Source organism: Choloepus didactylus, chromosome 2 (assembly GCF_015220235.1).
Source record: "Choloepus didactylus isolate mChoDid1 chromosome 2, mChoDid1.pri, whole genome shotgun sequence".
NCBI lineage: Eukaryota > Metazoa > Chordata > Mammalia > Pilosa > Megalonychidae > Choloepus > Choloepus didactylus.
Window position 1 is genome coordinate 62,157,919 of NC_051308.1, and position 25,257 is coordinate 62,183,175.

Genomic DNA, 25,257 nt, shown 5'->3' on the forward strand with positions numbered 1-25,257 from the left:
CTGAACATCTTTGAATAAATACAATGTTGGAAATAAAATAGAACTATCATATATACATGAGAATAGTTTAAATTTTGCAAAATAGAAATCATGCCTCTATTTGTTCATTTTTTTCAACAGGATAAAAAAATTTATATATAAAAAAGGATGCTGTGCACTTTGCTGTGTCTTAACTGTCACTGGTGCTTCCCTTGTACCATATCTGTCCCACAGGTGTTCTGCCCACCTGCATGAATTTGTTTACCCTCATGTATGGTTTTCCATCACTTGGCATACAATTCTCATACTCTTCATCAATATGATATGAAAGCAGTGGTTAATGGTGGTTTCTTTCTTGGTAGCTCTGATTATTTGAAAATGATGTCAGATACTCTGTGTGTGTGTATATATATATATATATTTTTTTTTCCACAAAAAACAAAACACTAACAGTTTGTCTTTGAATCAGGCAGTGCTTTGAATAAAACTGTGGAACAATGGCATAATACCAACAATAGTCAGTGAATCAGTGGACAGTGTTTAAAATGTTTCAAAGTATGCAGTTTCAAGCAAAAATTATGCATCCAGCTTGAAATAAATTCAAATAAATAATGGATAAGAGAAAACAAAAAATCCTTTCAATAAAGTTAACAGCAAATCTCAAAATTTCAAAGAAAACAGGTATTCAGATGTTCTGTTGTGGTAACACAGAGTTACAAAGTATACAGCATTAGATGAGCTCTGAGGTGTACCCTGCTAAATTAAATAAAATAATTGCCAAACTCAAGTAAGAATGTATGGATTTGATGTGCTATGTTCCTAGAACTTTAGTCTGTCACAGCTTTCAACAATCATGCTTGTCCTCTCAAGATCATTACACACTCCTTTGACCATTCAGTAAAGCACATGAAGAAGGTCCCATTTTCGGCTCTGAATTGTCTAAAGCTTTTTTTCTTTATTAGAGAAGTTGTGGGTTTACAGAACAATCATGCATAAAAGACAGAATTCCCATATACCACCCCACCTCCAACACCTTACATTGGTGTGGAACATTTGTTACAATTGATGATAGAACATTTTTATAATTATACTATTAATTAAAGTCCATGGTTTAACCTAGGGTTTACTGTTTGTGAGATGTCGTTCCATGGATTTTTTTAAAATTTTTATTGTTACCATATGTACAATCTAACATTTTCCATTTAATCATATTCAAATATATATTTCAGTGCTGTTAATTGCATTCACAATGTGCTACCATCACCACCATCCATTACCAAAATATTTTCATTATTACAAATAGGAACCCTGAACATTTTAAGCCCTTAACTTACCATTCCCTATCTCCACCTCATCCCTTTGTATCCTATATTCTAGATTCTGACTCTATGAGTTTGTTTACTCTAATTGTTTAAAAAAAGTGAGATCACACAATATTTGTCCTTATGTGTCTGGCTTTTTTCACTAATATGATGTTTTCAAGTTTCAGTCATGTTGTTGCATGTATCAGGACTTCATTCCTTTTCATGGCTCAATAATAGTTCATTGGATGTATATACTGCATTTTGTTTTTCCATTCATCAGTTGATGAACACCTGGGCTGCTTCCATCTTTTGGCAATTGTGACCAATGCTGCTATGAACATCAGTGTGCAAATATCTCTTTGAGTTCCTACTTTCAATTCTTTGGAGTATATACCTAATAGTGGGATTGCTGGTCATGTGGTAGTACTATACTTAGCTTTCAGAGGAACCTCCAAACTGCCTTCCACAGCAGCTGCACCATTTTACACTGCCACCAGCGAAGAGTGAGTGTTCCTATTTCTCTGCATCCTTTCCAACACTTGTAATTTTCCATTTTTCGTACAGCAACCATTCTAATGGGCATGAAATGGCATCTCATGATGGTTTGGATTTGCATTTCCCTGATGACTAATGATGTTGAGAATCTTTTTGTGTGCTTCCTGGCCATTTGCATATCTTCTTTGGTGAAATGTCTGTTCAAGTCTTTTGACCATTTTTTAATTGGACCACTTGTCTTTTTCTTATTAATTTGCAGGATTTCTTTACAGCTTTTTTGCCTGTAAGCACTGGTTGCCCTCATTTTAGTTAGAAGAAATCTTTGCTCTGTCTTTGGGTAAACAATATGGGATATAACAATCTGTAGGGGGAAGAGTGGTATAAACAGTGTTATTCAAAAATACAAAAACAATTTCTAAACTGTAATTTCTCTAAAGCTTTTTGCTTGCTTTAATATGGCCCACTTGTGGAGAAACCTAATGGTACCTCCTTTGAAGAATTTTTGTCATCCAACCCTTCCCCATACACTCTGCTTCAAAATGTGATAGTCATCATATGCCTAGACCTATGGGATGAACAGTTTCATGTTAAGTCTTCTCTGGGTTATATGTGTTCATAAAATAAAAACATATAGGGGAAATGGCGAGGCAAGATGGCACATAGGGAGGTGTGGAATTCAGTTCATCCCTTAGAGCAACTAGTAAATAGATGGAACAACCAGAAAATAGTCTGGAATGACTGATGGGGAGCATCTGTATACTAGCCAGGAATGGCTGAGATTGCAGCATAGAACTGTAAGTAAAGCTCCCCAAACTGTGGAGCTGGCACTCCTCCCCCACCAGCTCAGCAGGCTGACTTGCAAAACTTTGCTGTGGGAAAAAGAAGCAGACCCTGCCAGGAGTAAGGGAATGTGGCTCAACCAAGCTCCAATTACAGTTTCAATTAACAAATCTGGACTACTGAATACATGCTGTGAGCACAGATAAACCCAGAGCAAGAGTTAAAGAACCCAATGTTTTATCCTGGCAGAGAGATGGGGCTGATAGATAAATAAATAAATAAATATACAAATGAATAAATAAATAAATGCAGAGGTTTTTGGAGTTCACTGAGCTCAGAATACTGGAAAAGGACTGTGTCTCAAGAAAAGTGGCACACAGAACCAGGTACCAACTCCTAGCTGGGGACTGGCTCTGAAAAGGGGAATTCTTGCTTTTTTTTTCTTTTTTTCTCTCTCTCATTCTAAGTAGCTCATTAGAGAAAGCCTCAGGCATTTTCAGTTGTCAGCACTGACTCAGGGAAGGGTGAAGTTAAGGTAGACAGTCAAAGGAAAATCTCAAGTGTAGGAGACAATCCCCTAAAGGGCTTATCTTCTCTATGAAAACTGCGACAGAGCCCAGCTCAAGAGGTGGCCCTCCCTCAGAGAACTCAGACCCCAGGGCCTGGGAGGAAGGGGAAAAACAAAAACAAAAACAAAACAGAAACAGCTTAAGCTTGGTTTCTGACACCCTCAGTCCCTGGCTGGGACAGGGTCCACTGAGAATTAAATACACATACACCATACCTCTTTATGCCAGTGGAGAGCTGTAGGCTGACAAACACCACATGCTGGGCAGCATAGGAAAAGCACAGAGTCTAGAGGCCTCACAGGGAAGTCTGACAATCTTCTGGGTCTCACCCTCAGGGAAACCTGATACTGAATACAGCCTTCTCCTGAGACCTTGTTCCATCTGGTCAGGGAAAATCTGATTGGGGTAATCAAGGAAACCAGAAGCCTAGACAACAGAAAATTACAGATCACACTAGAAGAGTGAAGATATGGCCCAGTCAAAGGAACAATCTCACACTTCAACTGAGATACAGGAATTGGAATAGCTGATTATTAATCAAACAAATCTCCTAAATCAATTCAGAAATCAAATCAACATGTTGAGGGAAGATACAGCAAAAGTGATGAAGATATAAAGAAGACATTGGGCAAACATAAGGAAGAACTTGAAAGTTTGAAAACACATTTGGCAGAATGTATGGGAATGAAAGGCAGAATGAAGAGATGAAAAATACAATGGAGACACAAAACAGCAGATATGAAGACACATAAAAAAGAGGCAGATATGAAGAGGCAGAAAAAAAAATGAACTGGAGAACAGGACATGTAAAATCCTACATATGAAAGAACAGATAGGGAAGAAAGTGGACAAATATGAGCAGGGTCTCAGGGAACTGAAAGACAACATGAAGCACAAGAATGTATGTGTCATGGGTTTCCCAGAAGGAGAAGAGACAAGAAAAGGGGCAGAATGAAAAATGGAAGAAATAATCACTGAAAATGTCCCATCTCTTCTGAAAGACATAAAATTACAGATCCAAGAAGCCCAGCATATCCAAACAGAATAGATCTGAGTAGACCAACTGCAAGACACTTAATAATCAGAATATCAAATGTCAAAGACAAAGAGAGACTTCTGAAGGCAGCAAGAGAAAAGCGATCCATCACATACAAAGGAAGCTTGATAAGACTACGTGCAGATTTCTCAGCTGAAACCATGGAGGTGAGATGGCAATGGTATGATATATTGAAGATAATGAAAGAGAAAAACTGCCAACCAAGAATTCTATTTCTGACAAAACTGTCCTTCCAAAATGAGGGAGAGTTTAAAATATTTTCAGACAAACAGAAACTGAGAGTTTGTGAACATTATATCTGCTCTGTAAAAAATACTAAAGAGAGCACTATAGGCAGATAGGAAAAGACAGGAGAGAGAGGTTTGGAGAAGAGTATAGAGATGAAAACTATCAGTAAGGGTACAAAGAGAGAGAAGTAAAAGAAATCAAATAAGATATGACATATAAAATCCAAAAGACAAAGTGGTATACAGTAGACATTATGTTGAGTAAAATAGTCAGAAATGAAAGGCAGATCCTGTACGGTCTCACTAATATGGACTAACATTGATGAGTGAAATTTGAGAGTGGAGAACACAGGTTATCAGGAAATAGAAAGAGGTTAGAGATTGGGCATTTGATGCTAAAGGAGTACAGAAAGTTCAACAGGATTGATTGTATAGTTGCAGAAATGGAATGGATAGCATAATATGTGCAATAGTAACACAGTATTGTAAGTACTCTGAAAAAACATGAGTGTGAGTATGGTTGAAAGAGGAAGGTTAAGGGCATGTATGACCCCAGATGGAAAGATAGAAGATAAAGACTGGGATTGTATAACTTAGAGAAACTTAGAGTGGTCAACGATGGTGACTAAATGTGCAAATATAAGAATGTTTTTAAATGAGGGAGAACAAATGAATGTGAACATTGCAAGATGTTGAAAATTGGATGGTATAGGGAAAAAAATACAATCAATGCAAACTAGAGTCTACAGTTAATGGTAACATCGTAAGATGCTTCCACGAATTGTACCAAAAGAAATATGCCAAAGCTAAATTTCTATAAGAGGGGGATATAAGGGAGTGATGCAGATACTCAGTGGTGGTGATGTTGTCTGACCTTTTCATTGTAATTTATTTTTATTTTTCTTCTCTTTTGTGTATTTTTATTCCTCATTTTTTTTCTCCTTTTCCTCTTTCTTTGGGGAAGAGATAGAAATATCCTCATATGCATTGTGGTGGTGAATACATAATTATTTGATTATACTGGGAATCATTCATTGTTTACTTAAGGTGGATTTTATGATGTGTTAAAAAAATAAACAGAGGGACATAAGTACCGGAGAAAATGTGGAGAGAGGTATGTACCTATTCCCTGTTGGTAGGGAAAGGGAATGGCGCAGCCCAGCTGGAGGGCAGTGTGGTGGTTCCACAGGAAGCTAACAATGGGGTGGCCATATGGCCCTGCAACCCTGTTATTGGGTATATACTTGGAAGAACTAAGAGCAGGGACATGAGCAGACATTGTACACTGGTGTTTGTCATGGCAGTATTCATGTTTTGCAATGGGTGGAGGTGGCCTAAGGGTACATCGACTGATAAACAGAATGGTGAACTCTGGTGTATACATACAATGGAATACCGAGGAGTAGCAAGAAGAAATGAAGTCGTGATGTATACATCTAGTTGAATGGACCTTAAGGACAGTGTTTTGAGTGAAATAAGGCAGAATTGAAAAGACAAACATTATAACGCCTCACTAATATGGACTAACTATAATGTGTAAACTCTTGAGAATTGAATCTGAGAGCATAGGTTATCATGGGAAGGCTTATGGTAAAGGTTCCTAGATTGTAAGCTCTTTTAAAGCAGTCATATCTATTCATGAGTTGTAGTGGTTATCTCTAAATTCTGAGCTGCTGAGCTGTTTGTGTGTAATCTGGTCGGTCCATGTAACTTTGGGTACCTGTGTGACACCTGAAACTTAGCCAGAGTTCAGCAGATCTGAATGTCAGCATTACCCCGTGCAGCAAATGTTAAAAAAAAAAAAAAGCTGAAAAAGAGATCAGACTTCAATTAGGGATACGAACGAAATGGACTTGATTAGAACTAAGGTAAAACAGACTAAAGGGAAAAGAATGATAGTGACTGTTTTAAAACCTCAACTTCTGTGTGAGACCAAAGGAAGAGATGTTCATTTGGTGCAAAATCTATACTTTCTGTAGCATGCTATCTAATTTAACTTGTATGGTCAGTTTATTCAAACATCCTAATTACATGTAACCTTGAATAGGGGTTGAGAGCTGGTTGGTTTGTACAGGTTAGCGTGAAACCCTGGTACATCCCAGAATAATTTGGGCAGAAAGTAAAGAGTATCTGCAGGGGGCCTGGGGAAAAATGTGGAATTTTTCCCACTTGGGGAATTCCTGATATTCTCTCAAGCATTGGGGACTACCATTGTCGTAGGCCAAGTCCTTGTTCTTGAGGCTTGCCTTTATGAAGCTTGTTATTGCAAAGTAGAGGCTAAGCCTGCTTATAATGGTGCCTAAGAGTCACCCCTAGAGAACCTTTTCTTTTGCTCAGGTGTGGTCTCTCTCTAAGCCCACTTGACTTGTAAACTCACTGCCCACCCCCTACATGGGACATGACTCCCAGGGGTGTAAATCTCCCTGGCAATGTGGGACATGACTCCCGGGGATGTGCCTGGACCCAGCATCATGGGATTGAGAAAGCCTTTCTGACCAAAATGGAGAAGAGAAATTAAACAAAATAGTTTCAGTGGCTAAGAGATCTCAAATGTAGTCGAGAGGTCATTCTGGAGGTTATTCTTATGCATTATTTAGATATCCTTTTTTAGTTTTTAGTATACTAGAATAACTAGAAGAAAATACTGAAACTGTTGAACTGCAATCCAGTGTCCTTAATTCTTTAAGACAATTGTATAGCTATATAGCTTATACGGTGTGACTGTGTGATTGTGAAAACTTTGTGGCTCACACTCCCTTTATCCAGCATATGGACAAATGGGTAGAAAAAAGGGGGACAAAAAGTAAATAAATAATGGAGGGGATAGTATGAGATGTTTTGGGTGTTCTCTTTTACTTTTATTTTTATTCTTATTTTTTTTTAAGTAATGACAATGTGCAAAAAATTGATTGTGGTGATGAATGCATAACTATGTGATGATACTATGAACAACTGATTGTACACTTGGGATGATTGTATGGCATGTAAATATATCTCAATAAAATTGCATTTAAAAATAATAACTAAAAAGTACAAATTATAAAGATAAAGGTATACAAATTTGAGTTCATCTAAACTGAAAACTTTTTGTTATGATAAAGTCAACTTCATGTTTAAAAACAAATACCATAACTGGGATAAAATACTTGTCAGATAGATAACCTGTAAAAAAATTACTCAAATCCTACAAATAAATAAAAAGACAAAAAAAAAAAAAAAAAAAAAAAACATTCAGGGGACACTTCCAGAGGAATTAGGTTGATTCTATGAATGTTCAAGTGCCACGTTACGTTATAAAAACCAACTGATGAAATAGAGGGTTATTATAGCTTCAAGGCTCCAACCCTAAGCACCTAGCATCCCCTTGCAAAAATAAATAGGGTGAATAGAAACTTCTACTTGAGTTGCTGATTTGGACAAATGTACTTCTCAGAGCACATGTTATTTCTGATAAGCCAGGTTCCTTCCAAGAGTAAGGGTAGATACATGGATCTATGACTTCTGTGAGCCACTCATATAAGAAGCATGCACTCATCTTTTCCTGTGTTCTGTCTTTTACAATGTCTATCTCTGATATTTCCATAGTTTTCCTTGTCCAATGAGTGATGTCACCAATTCATTTTCTACCCTTCTTCCAGAGAAGTCTTTCAAAATGAAATTGTGCGTCTTTTGCACCTGACCCCCATCATTCATATGTGTATATATATATATATATATATATATATATATCTTCCTATAGAATTCAGGATTAAAAGACAAATCCTTAAAGATGCCTCCAAGACTCTGCATGGCCTGATGTTCACCTCTTTCCAGCCTCATCTTTCACAATCCTCCTGTCCCCAGGCATCCTTCACTCCAGTACCACAGAGATTGGTTTAGACCCCCCTCTTTACTGTGGTCTTTTCATGGTCTAATATTTTACATATGTTTTCCCTTCTACCTTAAGAACCCTCCCCACGCATATCCAATAATCTTTTTCTGATCCTTCAGATATGAGCTCAGGTTTCCCTGCTCAAGGAAGTCTTCCTTTGCTTCTCTGATTAGAAAGGGCACCCCTACCATTGTTCTCTTCATACTGTTTATATCTTTGTCAAGACAAATGTCATACTATGTGGGTGATTAGTTAATTAATTTATGCCTCTCCTACCATAGCGTACATTCCATGAGGACAACTACCTTAGCCCATGGGCAGATGTGTACCTATAATTAGTTGTTGAAATGAATGACCACAGGATCCTTTCTGATGCTTCAGGCTACCTGAGACACTCAGGACTTTTTTTGCAGCCCTGGGATAGGGACTGAATTTTCTGCCCTCCCTGGTATAAAATTTCCTCAAGTTCAGATTTAATTTTAGGTACAAGAAATAAAGAAATATGACAATTTTTGCATCTCTTAATTGCCATTACAAAATCATACTGCTTTAATTGTATAGTATAGGACTCCTTTATTCTTCTTATTTACAAGGACAAATTCATTTTCTACCCTGCATGCTGGAGGAAATAAAATGATCTTGTAAAACAAAATTAACTTCCAAATAATGTAGCGATGTTTCAACAGAAGGCCCTTTTGTTCTCATAAGCACTGTAGTAGTAAGGGTTAATGCTACCTGCTATAACAAATAAGCCCTCAAAACTATAAAGGTTCAAACACGGTGGAAGCTTACTTCTGCCTCACCAAACAATCCAAGGTGGTGTTGTTCCTGGTTGGCAGCTGATCTTCTCCAAAGAATGATGCAGGGACCAGGTCTTATTCATCTTGATGTTTCACAATTCCTTGACCTTGCTGTTGTCTGCATTGAGTGGCAGAGGGCAAAGAAAGAATGGATAAGGTACAGATGCTACTTGACCTGGAAGTGACACATATCATTTTGTTACCCATTCTGATGGTAATTGCTAGCCACACTGTCATACCTAGATACTGGAGGGGGGGAGGGGTATGTGACAGGGGTTGGTGATAGGAAAATATATCCTCCAGCTGGACATCTAGTAACCGGCAACAGCATTATACTATGGAAAGGGAAGTATAAAGTCTGGGAGACAGCTAGACACTTCTGCCAAATATATGCTGTTTGGATTAGAAAAATTGTCTAGGAGAACTTGGGAGTAGAAACAAGAGAGTGTTAAAACATTCTACTATGTGTAGGGTATAGTGGGTATAAAAATAAGTAAGATATTATCTATGTTCTCAAAGAATTCAGTCCAGGAAGGAAAAGGAACAAATGTACAGCTAACTATAATACAATACGAACAAATACATGTGCGTGTTCAAATTTTTTATGGCTATCAGATGTTTGAATCTTTAGGATATACTTAGGTTTTGGGAATTGTCTTAGCTTTCTTTCAGACAACTGACAAGCATTAGGCTTTGTTGGTGCTAAAGGAATATTACCTCTAAAAAGTTACTTGTTTGGTGCTCCCATGAGACTGAGCAGGGCTGAAGCTGCAGGTTTCCTATGCCCTCACTTTGCTGGGTAATGTCTGACTCAGTGTGGGGCTGTGTCTCCCACTCGGTCGTGGCAGAGGACTCCCCCAGCTTCCACGGTTTTCAGCCACCCTCCAGGTAGCCTAAGGGTATATTGACTGATGAACGGAATGGTAAACAGCGATGTATACATGCAGTGGTATATTGATCAGCTGCAAGAAGAAATGAAGTTGTGAGGAGAAAATGCATTTTTCAAAGTTTTCAACAAAAAAAGGACAATTCTCAATTGTTGAAACTCTAGAGGTTGATATAGACTGGAGAAGGACCCTGCAAATGCCAAATTGAAGAAAGAGAAGAAACATCAGAAGAAATGGAATTGTTCTCATATAGATTGTAGTGGTGAAAGCATAACTATGTGATTATAATGGGAGCTATTAATTGGTCTCTCAGGGTGGCTTGTATGATGTGTGAATAAAATTGTTAAAAAATAAATAGAAAGATGCAAGTGCTAAAGAAGATGTGGAGAAAGAGAGATACCTGTTCACTGTTGGTAGGGAAGTAGAATGGTGCAGCCCCTCTGGAGAGCAGAATGGTTGCATGGGAGCCTAAGTATAGGGTTGCCATATGATCCCTCAACCTCATTATTTGGTATATGCTTGGAAGAACTGAGAGCAGGGACAGAAATAGACATTTACACACTGGTGCTTATGGCAGCAGTTTTCACCATTTTCAATAAATGGGTCCATCTATGGGTGATCAGAGGGCCGACTGTGCTGTCTACATACAATGGGATATTGAAGGGCTGCAGGATGCAATGAAGTCATGAGGCATTCAATTAGGGGAACGAGCCTTGAGGACATTATGTAGAGTAAAATAATCCAGAAACCAAAAGACAAGTATTGTAAGGGCTCACTAATATAAAATTACTATAATGAGCAAATGCTGAGAATTGAATTCAAAAGCATAGGTACCAGGAGATAGAATGTGGGCAGAGATTGGGCTGTGGAGGATGCAGGAGTGTTGATTGTTCAATGAGGCTTGATAAAAAGGTTTGTAGATTGTAAACTCTTAGGCAGTCACATCTATTCCAGAGGTTTGGCTGTTATTTAAGAGATATTTACATGGTACACAATTTATGTTCTCTGTAGCACAGTTTCTAACATAACCTGTATGGTCAGTCTATTTAAACAACATGGTTGCATGGAATCTGGAATGGGGAATGAGATCTTGTTATTCTGTACAGTTTAATATAATACCCTGATGTACCCAGAGTACTTTGGGAAGAAAAAAAAAATAAAGTATTTACAAAGTCCCCTTCAGGGACTGGGGAAAAATGTGGAAATATTAAACCTCCTCACCTGGGGATTTCCGGATATTCCCACAAGCATTGCCGAATCCCTATTTAATAAGTCAAGCACTTGGACTTTGTGCTTGCCTTCATGAAACTTATTCCTGCAAAGGAGAATCTAAGCCTGCTCATAATTATGCCTGAGAGTCACACCCAGAGAACCTCTTTTGTTGGTCAGATGTGTCCACTTACTCTCAGTGTACTCTGCAAATAAACTCACTACCCTGCTCCCCATGTGGGACATGACTCCCAGGGGTTTAAGTCTTCCTAGCAACGAGGGACAGGATTTCTAGGGATGAGCCTGGCCCTGACATCATGGGATTGAGAAAGCCAACCAATTTAAAGGGAAAAAATAAATGAAACAAAATAAAGCTTCAGTGGCTGAAAGACCTCAAACAGTGACAAAAGGGCAACTGGAATTTATTCCTTTTTAGTTTCTAGTGTATCAGAATAGCTAGAAGGAAATACCTGAACCTGATGAGCTGTAATCCAGAAGACTTCATTCTTGATGATAATTGTATAACCATATAGCTTGTATCATGTGACCATGTGATAGTGAAAGCCTGGTGACTGACACTCCCTTTCACCGATATATGGGCAGATGAGTAATAAAATAATGACAAAATATGTAAATGATAAGGGAGAATAAGGGGTATGGGAGGTTTGGTACTCTGATTTATTTCTTTTTCTCTTTTTTTATATTTTTTATTTATTTTGGAGTAATGAAAATCTGAAAATTGTGGGGATGAATGCACCAATACACAATGATACTGTGAGCCATTGACTGTATACTTTGGATGGATTATATGATGTGTGATTATACCTCAATAAAATTATACAAAAATAAACAAAACAAAATAAAAAGAATGATTTACAACACAATTCAGCCATGACTTGAGAATTTTGCCAAATGACTGATTATTTTAAAAATTAACATAGAATGTAGGATTCTGAGATGATGTGGAAATGTCAAATGCAGAATTTTATAGCAAAAATATGCAAACATGTTACCTATTTGTCAACAGATTACCACAAATGCATTTGAAGTAAGAATTGTTGCTGAAATGTCTATTATATTTTCCAGTTTTCAGAATTTTTGTGCAACTCTTAAATTTACTGTAACTGGGGTCAAACAGAAAATAAATTTTAATGTTAATGGAAAAAATATAGATTATGTATCAACAACTCAATACTGTTAATGTCTGTATATACATAGCAGTGATGAATAGCATGGATTTTTAAACAGGTAATTTGCGAGTAAATTGTATGGTACCAAACATTCTTATTTCTAACAAAGTTATGCTTTTATATGAGAAGCACAGCATTTGTGACATGCTACTACCTGTCAAATAACCTTGACACTATGTTTTTAAAGGCCTGCTGAGATATTTACTATGAAGAGTACTAATTTTTCATGGTAAAAAATATTATGACACTAGCAGTATAGCGAAAATACTATAGTAGTGAACTGGAGTGGAAATGGAAAAATATCTCTACCTGCACAATTCTCTAGGACAGATTACCATAAAAAGGACTAAGAGGGAAGTTTCAGTTTTACATAGTTATGTTTTTTCAAAGACTACTGGTAGTAGTAGCAGTAGTAGTATATTCAGTGTTTCCTATATGCCAAGCACTGACTTTTTTCACTTAATCACAGCACCAGTAGGAGGTAGGCACTATTAGTGTCAAAGTTTTTTCAGAGTAAACAGGCCTAGATTAGTAAAGAAACTTTCCATGATTCACATATTTTATTAGAGTCAGAACTTAAGTTTGAATCCCAGTCCTGAGTTTAAGAATTTCAACACCCCCAACCGAAAAAAGTGATATGTTAAGGAGTTTTAGCTTACAAATAGATCTAATTCTATGGAACTCAAATGGAAATGGAAACAATGAAGAATTGAGCAGCATTTTTGATCAAACATACATCATGTATCTAAGATCTAATAAACAATGCCAACACCAACAATTTAAAAAGCAACTTTTTTGGGGGGTGTTTAAACCCAATCTCTTCTACCCAACTTATAAATATCATAGTCGAGGTCCTCTTCTTTCTCCACGCTTTCTCCCTAGATAATTTTATTGATTTCCATGAACTGAAGCGTCGTAGATTTCCATGGATTCTAATATCCATCTATATTTTCTATCCTTGGCCCAAACCATGCCTCTGCATTCCTATTTCCTGCAGCCTAAAATGACCAGGCCACTTGGATGTTTCACAGACAACCATGACTAAAAACTGTTCTCCTGCCCCAGTATACCTCCCTACCATAATAAGAGGCACTACCAATCACTTGGTTACTCAAGCCAGAAATCATGAAGTCATCCTGATTCCTCCCTGTTCATCACCATTACCAGCATTTCCAGCTGCCAAACCCAATCGAGAAGCAGGTTCTCTCAATTCTGTCTGCGGAATGCATATCAAGTTCATCTCCTCATTCCTACTACCAGCTCTTCTAGACAACACCACTTCTCTTCTGGAATACTGGCACAGCCTCCCAACCTGTCTCTTAACTTTCACTCTGGCACTCCTCAAAGCCATTTTGCACACTGCAGCAAGAGAGTGTCTTGAAATGAAAATAAATCCATGTTATGATCCTGCAAAAAACTCTGCTTGAGGGTTCCATTTGCAATTCAAATAAAATCTAAACTCCTTATCAAAGACCACAAGGCCCTGAAAGTTCCAGCCCCTGCCTGGCTCTCACACCTCATCCTGTGCTACTCTTTCTTTCAACCCATGTTTCTCCCATGTTTGTCTTGATCCTACCTCAGCCCTTACATAGGCTGTTTACTTGACCAATGTTCTTTCTCTCGTACTTCCTGTTACCAGATTATTCTCATTTTTATATTGTGGCTTTACTATAATCTCTTCAGAGAGTCCTTCCCTGGCCATTCCTTTTTAAAAGGATATCCAACTTTTGTTCCCTATCTCATCTCACCCCCATAATTCTTTACTTCTTAACATTTTTCAATAATTGTGGTATTTTTTACTTGTCTGTCTACTTACTTTCCATCTGTCTTCCCCACTCCAATGTAAGCTCCATAAGGAAATGGCCTGGCTTTCATGCCATTGAGTCACTGGGGAAAGAGTGCCTGCCTCCAAGAAGATGTACAATAAATATTTGTTAGAAAGGCATAAAAGATGACATAAATGAATAAGTAGATTAACATATGAATGTATTAAAATGGGAATTTATTTTTCCCATGTGAGGAAACAATAACTTTGTTAGAGATACAGCATAATACTGTGTAAAGAGCTTTCACTTCTGAGTTGACCTTCCTTCCTAAAAATTTAACTGCTACTACTAATTTTCAGTCCTTATAGAAAGTTATTTAACTTTACTGAATTTCAGTTTCCTCAACTATAAAATGTAGACAATACTTTACAAAATTGGAACGTGAATTCAGTGAAATGAGCTATCAAACATCTAGCATAGAGTTTTATACATGGAAGGGACTCAAAAAGTGTAGCTCTTCAGAGAATATAGCTTGTTATTTAGACTTTGACCCCAGAATCAGAGGATTTTATTTCTGTTCTTAGTTTTGCCACAAAATTGCTCTCCGACCACTTAACTACTCTTTTACTTATTCTCCCCTCTTTCAACCTATAAAATGATTTCTCACACATTAACTTCCTCAGCTAATGATTCTACAACCAATCACTGTATCAAGTGGAAGAAGTTGGAGATAACTTCTTACTGAATTTTAATAGTGAATAAGGTCAAAAATTAAAATGCTAACTTTTTCAAATAAGATTCTAATCCAATTTCCAAAATATTTTGATCCATAATGTTTAACTATTTTTAAACACCAGTTTCAAAAAATTATAAGCCTATTTTTTCCAGTCCCACGCTTAAGAACGTGAAAACTGTACATTTAGGGCCTTGAGAATCATCAACCTGAAGGATCTGATGGTTTGTATGTGGATGGTACTTGTGTTTAGCTATCATATGTAATAGTTTGGCTCAGATGGAATATTATTGCTTTTAGGTCTTAGGTACTTTTCACAGAAGCTTTGTGCTATGGGGAAATGGTCAAAAGAAGCCGACCTTCCTACTTTCTAGTGGCCAAGAATAACACTCAATTTCATTTTTCAGCCTGAGTACGTAAGGGTAACCAACTAATAAAATTCCATGTCGTTCTGATTTGGCATGAACTAGAAAATCAAGGGGATTGCTATTTAATAATCAATAATTTCTTCATAGAGAAGGAATCAGTTTTCCTACTTTGAAAACATCTAGATAAATAATGAATCTAATATATGATAAGATCAGGAACAATAATAAGTTTAAAATTTATTGGAATGAGGTCAGAACACTGAGAGCTTTTAGAAATCTAAAGTCTCCCATTCTATAACCGATCCTCATTTCCAAACCAAAGGTGTGAAAACTAGATGAAATTAGCAATTTTTTTCAAGTTTGAAATCAAGGCAGAGATTTTATCACTTCTATAACTGAACCATAATTATAAAAACATCCACTGACTTGGGGAAAAATAATTCAACAAATTCCCTCTGCCCTCTAAAAATTTCCTCTATAGTTGGCCTTAGCTATAGGTCAAGAAGGGGAAATTAAAGATGGCTTACCACACATTCTCTGACACTCCTTTTTGGGAAGACTCTATGATGGCTTGAACAACAGAGTACCGTAAAAGTGATGCTGTGCCAGTTTTCAGGCTCCGATCTGAAGAAATTGGTAGCTTCCACTTCCTGTCTCTTAGAATACTCACTCTTGAAGCCCTAAACCTCCATGCACGAAATCCAACTACCCTGTGGTTGCCATGCTGTGCGGACATTTACAGTAGCCATGTGGAGAGGTCATGTAAAGTGGGGGTTGGCAAACTTTTTCTACACAGAACCAGATGTTAAATATTTTAGGTTTTGCTGGCTGTATAGTCCCTGTGGTCTCTATTGTAACTATTCAAACCTGCAGTTGAAGAAATTAGACAATATTTAAACAAATGGATGTGACTGTTTCCTAATAAAATTTTATTTATGGATACTGAAATTTGAATTTCATATAATATCCATAAATTATTAAATATTCTTCTTTTGATTTCTTTTAATCATTAATAAAATTAAAAAAAAAAAAAACACTCTTAGCTCATGGTCTGAGCTATAACAACAGGCTGCAGACTGGATTTGGCCTATGGGCTGTAGTTCACTGATCTCTGCTATAGAAAGAGAAAATAAAAAACATTCAGCCAGTCCTCTACTGTTCTAGTCCCACACATTCCTGTCATCACAGCTGAGGCCCCAGACATCAAAGCAGAGATAAGGCTTCCCCATTGTACCCTATCCAAATTCTGGACCCCAGAATCAAGAGATATGATAATGATAAATTGTTTGAAACTTTAAGTTTTGAGGTAGTTTGCTAAGCAGCCATAGATAACTGGAACAAACATAACAGAGAAAATCTACATTTAATGTTTTTGAAAACTCTGATCATATCACTGGTCTTACTCCTTATCTAGATGAACAATTTTCACTGTATTAATCAAAATAACTCTGTCTCTGTGTCATAGATACAACTGCATTATCATAATTAGCAGACACAAATTTTTGGTAAAAGTTACAAATTACACTAAAACCAAATAGGAGGTAAGCTTTCTGATATGGCCATAATTATAAGGCAACCATTAAGCTCCCAACATCCTAAACCTAAGGTTGAGAGGAAAAAGACTTTCTTTAATCTACCTTGTAACCAATTTATTTTATTTTTTGTCACATAGGTTTAATTTGTCCTCCTTCTGGTAATCCTCTGTCTGTCACTCTCAGTCCTTGTGGCTCCAGAGAAGCTGATTTCAGAAGTAGAACCCATGACTCAGGCGTATGCCAATAAGAAAAGAGCATACTCCTGGTTAGAGGAATTAATTCCAAGGTGAGCACATGACCCAATCGGAGTCATTGCAGCCCATGTGACTTTAACTGGTATTTCAGGAAAATAGACTCAGTTTTTTGTTTTCTGTTTTTTGTTTTTTTTTTCCCTGCTGAATTGAAAACTGAAAAGATCGAAAAGGCTGGAGTTTGGGCCCTCTTGGTACCATGCAAATTCTAAGTCCAAGTTCAGAACAACTTAAAAACAACTGTGGGGATAAGAACTAAGAGACATAGGGAAACCAAGTCCTAATTATATTGTTTGCATGCTCAATGCTAAACTTCTTAATTTTATATCAGCTAATAAATTACCTCTTTGCTTAAACTAGATTAGGTCAACATTTATCAAAGTTGCAGCAGAAAGTGCCCTGAGTCATCACATGGGAAGAGACACTCTAGCACTGGAATATTCATTTATTTAAATTTTAAAAAACATTTTTAGAGCTATAGTATATTCCAAACATTGTCAATAGGACTCAAGAACACAAAAAATAAGTAGGAACAAAGCCCCTACCCACTAGAAGACCATTATCCACCAGTGAAAACAGACATATAAACAAATAATTAAAATGCAGTGTGACAGAAATGTAATAACATTGTGGCTTAAAGGAGGAAGTGATCCGCTATGCTCAAGTGGGTAGTAGAGGAGAAGATAGGGTTGGGGTGAGGGCAGGGTAGAGATTATATTCCAAGCAGAGGGGTAGCATGTAGAGATGCATGGAGATTTCCAACAAGACACCTTTTGGAGGAACTGCAAGTACTTCAATTTAGCAGAATCATAGTACACAAAAGATGGATTTGGAGAGATGGGCCCTTCTCAGACCATGAAAGGTCTTGGATGTAGTACTCAGTGGTTTGGATTTCAACCTGTGGGCAATGCAGAATCATCAAAGTATTCCAAGCAAAGAAGGAATGTGATAAAATTAATTTTTGATAAATAATTCTGCTAATAATAAAGGGTGGATTTGACTGGTTGAGGGGACAATAATAGTGACATGATAATGAGAGTCAAAACCAAGGAAAAAGCAATGAGGTTGACAGAAGAAATATATGTTAAAGATGTATCATCAATACCTTTAGGGCTGTCAATAGGTGAAGATAGGAATTAAAACACTCTCAAATTGTTTCCTAGTAGTTCAAACTAGCCAGATCTATAAGCTATAACAATAGATGTTACTAAAAACAAAGATTTTTCTATTCTCACTGAATTCCAACTTCTTCTGTTTTATGCCTTACAAATGCTTCATTTCTTCTTTCTCCTTGCCACTAACACGTTTCTTTTTTCCCTCAACAAAGAATGTACAATTTGGTAACATTTCAGTTTGTTTGTTTTTTTTTTCCTTCATCTTCTTTATGTCGTGAAGACTTTAATAAACTTTTAGCTAGTCCCCGCCTCGCCCCCCCCCTCTTTTGTTCACACAGTTGGAAAGTGTCTACTGACATAAAATTCGGGAAGGGAATGGAGAGTGGCGTTAACATGGGTTGAGGAATGTTGCTGGAAAGTGAGGATGAATAAAGAAAGAGTTCTCCGACTTGAAACCTGAGCATGTTTAAGGCTAGGTCCCTCTAGGAGATTATGGCATGTGTCCCCAACCAGCACCTAGTTTAGGAATGGTGTCTTGGTCTATAAGATATGAAACAACTAATGGAGGGCTCAAATGTAGCTCGCCACAAACTGCTCTCTGATGTGGGCGGAAATGAGCTCTGTCTAAAATGCTCCACTGGTTTCACCCCGCCTAGCTGGGTGGTGCAGCTGTGAAGCCTGTGCTGCGAACCCTGTGAGCCAACATTTGAGAGCCACGGACCCACTTGCTTCAAAAACTTAGGAACATATAAAACCCAAGGCATAGAACCCTTAACAAGAAGAAGGTGGATCTTCGTCTCACTGAGGAAAGCCTTCCTGACTCACATCCCAAAGCTTTTTGGTCCAGCGCCTTCAGGGTAACTGAAGAGCACTTCCTCTGTAATGAACTGAATGGCCTCCACGCTGATGCAGATCGAGAGCAAGACAGGAACGTGTGTTCACAGGAAGTCAGTGGTTCCCTTTATAACAATATCTGCTCCGCATTCAGTCTCCTCTAAGTGCCTTTTATAACTTCCCACGTGCTGGACAGGGAAGCTGGGCTGTGCTCTTGGCTGTCCCCACCCTGCTGTGGGACTTCTCTCCAAAGGCTGGGTAGAGGGCAGGCTGGGTTTCCCAGCACAGGCTGCTCCTCAAGGGTGAGGCTGAGCTCCCCGCGAGCTGAGTTCAATGCTTAGGTTAGAGGCCCCTGGTGGTTGTGGTAAAGGCGAGGAGCAGAAGTGTTCTTTCTCCACATGACAGGAGATGAAGGTTCACATAACTTCCCTCCCTTGACAGCCACAAACAACACACACACATCCCTGCCCTGGACTAGTATATACATATCAACTTCTGGACAGGAATTGAAGAATGAATAATTTGAGAACACACAAAATAGGTTGAAAATGCCTGCTATTCCTAGAAATACATGTGACACGAGTGTCTTACCTTGTTATCATGCTGTTGATTGTCTCTACCGGGATAAAAAAAAATGATTGAAAAGGCAACAAAGAAGCAAACAAAACAGTGAATAGGGTAAGCCTGGACCATATCAATGACAAAATTGACTTTATTCTTAAACACATTGTATTTTAATCCCCGTCACCTGTTTAAAGACTGTTGAAGGAGCTCAGCTCTTTCGACTAGGTTTATCCTTATGGTCACTACTAATTCAGCTGAATAGGATTCCTTGAAGCCAGCTTTTTTGTTTGTTTGCTTTAATCTTCATTCTTTTGCAATACAAGAACCAGGTCAATGTTTTACTGGGTTTGAAGACAATGATTACTTCCTCTGCCCGTAGTCTGTGGCAACAGGTTTAAATGGATGCAAGTGAATCCATGCTCTCAGAATAGAAGAGGGGCCGGTCATACACATGTATAGTCCTCCATGGAGGTGGATATAAAACAGCCATTTTGCTTGAAACTTACATTCTGTAGATAGGATATGTACACAAAAAGTGAAGCAGAAAGTGAATTGTGTGCAAAATTCACACCAAATATTCACTTGAAAAATTGTCATAATGAAGGAAAAATATATTATTTTAGTTCATCTTAGCATTCTACATATGAACTGTTATATTAATATTTGTATTTATGTTTACATAGAAATTATATATTATATTTACAGGATATCATCATGAATTAACAATAATTTAAAGCTGGGTTTTAAAAAACTATTTGTATTAAAGGAATCTGGCTTCCCCACTGTAACTAAAACAAATTTTTTCTAGCTTTTGCAAGTTGGCTTTCAGAATAAGCCAATTCTCAATATTAAATAATATTAGGGAATGTGGAATAATTTTGTTAGGTGTATGATAATGGTTTTGTGATGATGAAGGAGATTGTTCATAATTCTTTGGGCTCTTCAGGTGAGATTATTTAGGAGTAAGTGTCATGATATTTTTAGAATGATTCAAAAAAAATCAAAGAGATTAAATTGAGAGACTTATAGATGAGCAGATAGACAAAGAAAATACAAAAAAATGCTAATATTTGGTGTGTGTATTGGGTGATCACTGTGCAAGTTTTTTAACTTAAATTTTTATAATAAAAATTTTTAAGAATAAATATAACAAGCATGTAAATTTTCTTCTCAGGTTGGACTTCCTATTAATGGTATATTATCATAACTAAGATTCACTCTGAAATACTAATGTTATTATTCAGTTTTATCCGCTTTGCTACTACATTAAATCTATGTACAACTAAACCTTGGTTAAGGACAAGGAAACTTCGAAATGTACATTTATTGATGAGCTTATCTATTTTCCCATAAAATGAGCAAGTTTATTGATGGGTGGAAAAAGTATGTTCCATCATTTTTGTAAGATTCCATTTATGTAAATGTCTGTGTGTGTGTGTGTGAGTGTGTATAAGTCTGTGAGGGAGGCAAATAGACAAATGTATATAGAAGTAGATGTCTAGAAGTATGTTCTCCAAGAGGGAAACAGATTCGTTCTGAGTATTAGAATGCTAGGTGATATTCTGTTTTTTTACATTTTACTCTTGTTACTCTTTTATAGTGAGTGTTATATTGTTTTAAAACACAAAAGTATAATATAGCAAATAAATCATACATTGACTTTAATCCTGTCCTATTTGAGAAATACATAAATTTCTTGTTGATCAGAAATACAGTCTAGGTATAGTGACTTTCTCAAGAAAAGTACAATGGCAGTAAACTATTTTTAGATTGTGATTATACTCATATTTCTGTTCCTTTCCACTTAGGATAGCATTTGCGTATGTGGTTTTTATTTCAAAGAATTCAAACTTCTAAATAACTTCCTCCAACAGTGTATTTTCCTCCATATCTAAGGAAAGAATTATTCATACACTGCAGGCAGACTAAACAAAAAGCCAAGTAAGTCAAACTATTACATTTTCAATGACACCCTCTTTATGCTTATTTAAAGCATCACCAAGTAAAACCTCCACAGTACCAGAGAGAGCAGACTAGTAACTTTCACTCCTACCTCATGATGTATCTTATAAATGAATTGTACATGTACTGCTCTCATAGAGTTGTTCTAAACTATGAAATGTAATAAACTCAAATCACATCAGGTGTACAATGTATACTCTTCCTCTTCATGTTTGTTGAAGTGAGGATATTTATTCTTAATTTTTAAAATTTGGAGCCATATTTACTAGTTGTTGACCATCGCTAGACTCGGATCCCACTTGCAAAGTAGTATATTTAAATATTTTTTAAAAAATTAGCTGCATGCAGTAAGACCTGTGGCTTGAAGCGGACAGAGAACAGAGAATAGAGGAGTTGCAGTAAAATTTCAGAGCCCTCCCTTTTCTGTCCCTACCTTCTTCCTTAGTGGATGTTCTCCTCATTGTTGCTCATACAAACGTGCTTTGTTCAGTTCACATGAAAAATAGTGAAATGGCACAATTACTAGTGCTTTCTTTCTGGTTTGTTCCATTCATCCTTCTGAGCAAACCCATTCTCAAGAAAGGAAAGAAAACTTCACTAATAGTGACATAGTGGATAGAGTCCTTGAGAAAAAAAATCAAAGATCTTGAACTTGGTCTCCTTTCTGCTACTAACTAGCAGAGTAGACAAATGTCAAGTATCTGAGCAGGTCTGTTTTTCTTCTTTTTAATGGAAATACAAATGATTTGCAGTTGGGGGTCTCTAAGTTTCTTATGTGCTAGTTTCCAAATATAGAAAACATTTTCTCAGTGCAAGCGCCAGTTTCCTCTGGATGGGGGAGCATGATGTGCAAGGAGGATGTCAGCACACCCAGGTTCTGGAGATGTTTACCAGCTGTAGTGGATTTGTCAACTTCCTCTGAGATTCTCAAGTCTCTTCCTCTAAACCAACACTAAAACAACTAAGTCCCGAGTCCCCCAAATCAAGAATCACTTTTCCGTGAATGTTTGTATCATTTGCAGTAGGTATCCTGGTTGAAATCAGCAGATTGGTGTTTGAATTCAGTTCCCATTTGAAGCCATTTTTCCCCCCAGCAGCTTGTGAGGTTTTCCATTTGTCTTCGTTTCTGGGGCTCCTGTATGTTTTCCTCTGTATTTTCCTCTGGCCATTTCCCTCCTCTCTGTATAATATGATACTTTGTCATATCATCTACTCCAGAACAATTCCCTTGAATCCCTGTGAATGCTGAAAGGATTACAATTAAACATGCAACTGAAATGTAAAAGGGCTATAGATCAAGGTGTCAGAGCATTGCTGCTAAAAGCTCCTGCAGCAACAGGATATGGTGCCAATAATTTCTTCCCTGGTAAGTACATGGTCATTAAGATAAACACTAACATCATCAAAAATGGATATAGCCCCTTGATGTGTGCATCTAGGGATATCAGCAGCAGTGGCAAATACCAGTAGTACTGGCACTTTAAGTAAGCAATTGGAGTGAAAGAGAGATATCATTAGAGCTGAAAAGAAGGAAAACCAAAGATGGTGAGAGGTGACTTGGAGGATGATTCAACAGCAGCACATGTGATACTATTCCCTCCCGCCTAATAGGTGATTCTCAGAACTATCTGAGAGAAATGGAACAAAGGCTGGAGTTTACAAATGACAGAAGGGATCAGTTTAGAACAGAATACGAAATACATTTTACATGTATTTTAGCTATATACTTATTTAATTCCAGATGTCTGAAAATCATTTAGAACTAGTCAAATATTTTACAATTAGCTTCTAAATTTTCCATGACCTCCAGAATCCTTAATGTTAATACAGTATTTCATGTTATAGTACACAGCATTGGAATAATACATCAAATACACTGAAACTCTAAAGTGTATAAACATAAGTGCACTGATTATTAATCAATACACATATATTTAAGCCACAAACTTGTATTGAGCTTATAGCTTATGTTAGATCTGATGCAATTATGGTGATCATACAAGATTCAGTAGAAATGTCCTTTAAAAATTAAGAATAATTAAGTTTTGAGAAATTGATTAGGACTCCAAAAAGCAACAATAAAGCAATAGCAACAATATCAATAGCTACCATTTATCAACCACTTACTATATACCAGGCATTTTCACATGTCTTCTACATACATTACACCATTTAAGTGTTAAAATAAATAAAGAGTAGTACAATATTATCCCCAGTATACACTGGAGGTACTGAGATAGCAAAACAAAGAATGCCAATTTGTGGCCCACACCACACCTTTTTTTTTTTTTTTAATTGATTAGTTGCCAACATTTAAAAATAAGAAAGATTTACATAAACATCCATATTTCTAGTTTCCCTTGACCATAGTATGTGTAACTAAATGATGAGTGCCCCTATAAACAAGGTACTAATGTATTTTTTGGTAAACATTTTACTCATATATAATATAGGTACAGGAAAAGGCACAAGAATACATTTGCACCTCGATGAGTTTTTTCAAAATTAACATAAAACTAATTTTTGTGAAGCTAGCCAGCCAGCAAATCAAGAAACAACATTATCAACATCCCCAAAGCCCACCTTCTGCTTGCTTCCAGTGACTATCTCTCCAATAAAGTTAACTACTGTCCTGACTTCTAACACCATAGATTATTTTCGCCTGCTTTTGAACTCTGTATAAATGAAGTAATTTGCAACTTATTTGTGTGCATGTGTGTTGCTTCTATCACTTAGCATTGCTTGAGAGATTCATTCCTATTGCTATGTGTAGTTGTAGCTTGTTCATTCTGTTTGTAGTATAGAATTCCTTTCATGGAAATACTAATTTTAGTTACCCATTCAATGTTGATAGCTGGTTTATTTCTAGGTTTTGGCTATCCCAAATGTTGATATTGTGAACATTCTAGTGCATATCTATTGGTGAACGTACAAACAATCTCTTACGAGAATTAGCCTAGAAGTTGAATTTCCGGTTTATATGGTATGTATATATTCAAATTCAGGAGATATTGCCAACATATGTCCAAAGTGATTTCATCAATTTACACTCCCACCAGAAGTGTAAGAGCATTCTTAATTGTCCCACACCCTACCAACACTTGGTCCTCTCCCTTCTCTTTCCCTTCCCACAACTCCCCTCCCCTTTTCTTTTCTTCTGTCTTTTCATTTTCTTCTCCTTTCTTTTATTTCTCTTCTTTTCTCTCCTATTCTTTTTTATTTTAGCTATTCCAGTGGGGTGTAATGGTATCACATTGTGTTTTTAATTTGCAGTCCCATAATGTTGACTGAATTTGAGCATTCATAAGTATGTTGGCCATTTGGATATTCTCTTTTGTGATGAGCTTGTCAAAATCTTTTTTTTTTTTTTTAATATTTATTGAGATTGTTCAGATACCATGTGTGTCGGTTTGAATGTATTGTGTCCCCCAAATGCCATTGTCTTTGTAGTCTTGTGGGGCAGACGTTTTGGTGCTGGTTAGATTTGCCTGGAATGTGCCCCACCCAGCTGTGGGTAATGATTTGGATGAGATGCTCCCATGGAGTCATGGCCCCACCCATTCAGGGTGGGCCTTGATCAGTGGAGCTATAAATGAGCTGACTCAAAGAGAGGGAACGGAGTGCAGCTGTGAGTGATGTTTTGAGGAGGAGCAAGCTTGCTAGAGAGGAACGTCCTGGGAGAAAGCCATTTTGAGGCCAGAGCTATGGAGCAGATGCCATCTGCCTTCCTAGCTAGCAGAGGTTTTCCGGACGCCATTGGC

At 37.1% G+C, this 25,257-nt stretch overlaps 1 long non-coding RNA gene across 1 annotated transcript; it reads right to left on the minus strand.

The window, feature by feature from the left end:
• Positions 1-1,946: 1,946 nt before the first annotated feature.
• On the minus strand, positions 1,947-15,799 carry LOC119526176. The gene is made up of 4 exons (XR_005215138.1): positions 15,763-15,799; positions 9,800-10,044; positions 9,075-9,200; positions 1,947-2,139 (listed from the first exon to the last, which is right to left on the minus strand). It is a non-coding gene; the product is annotated as an uncharacterized LOC119526176 (long non-coding RNA).
• Positions 15,800-25,257: the final 9,458 nt, after the last annotated feature.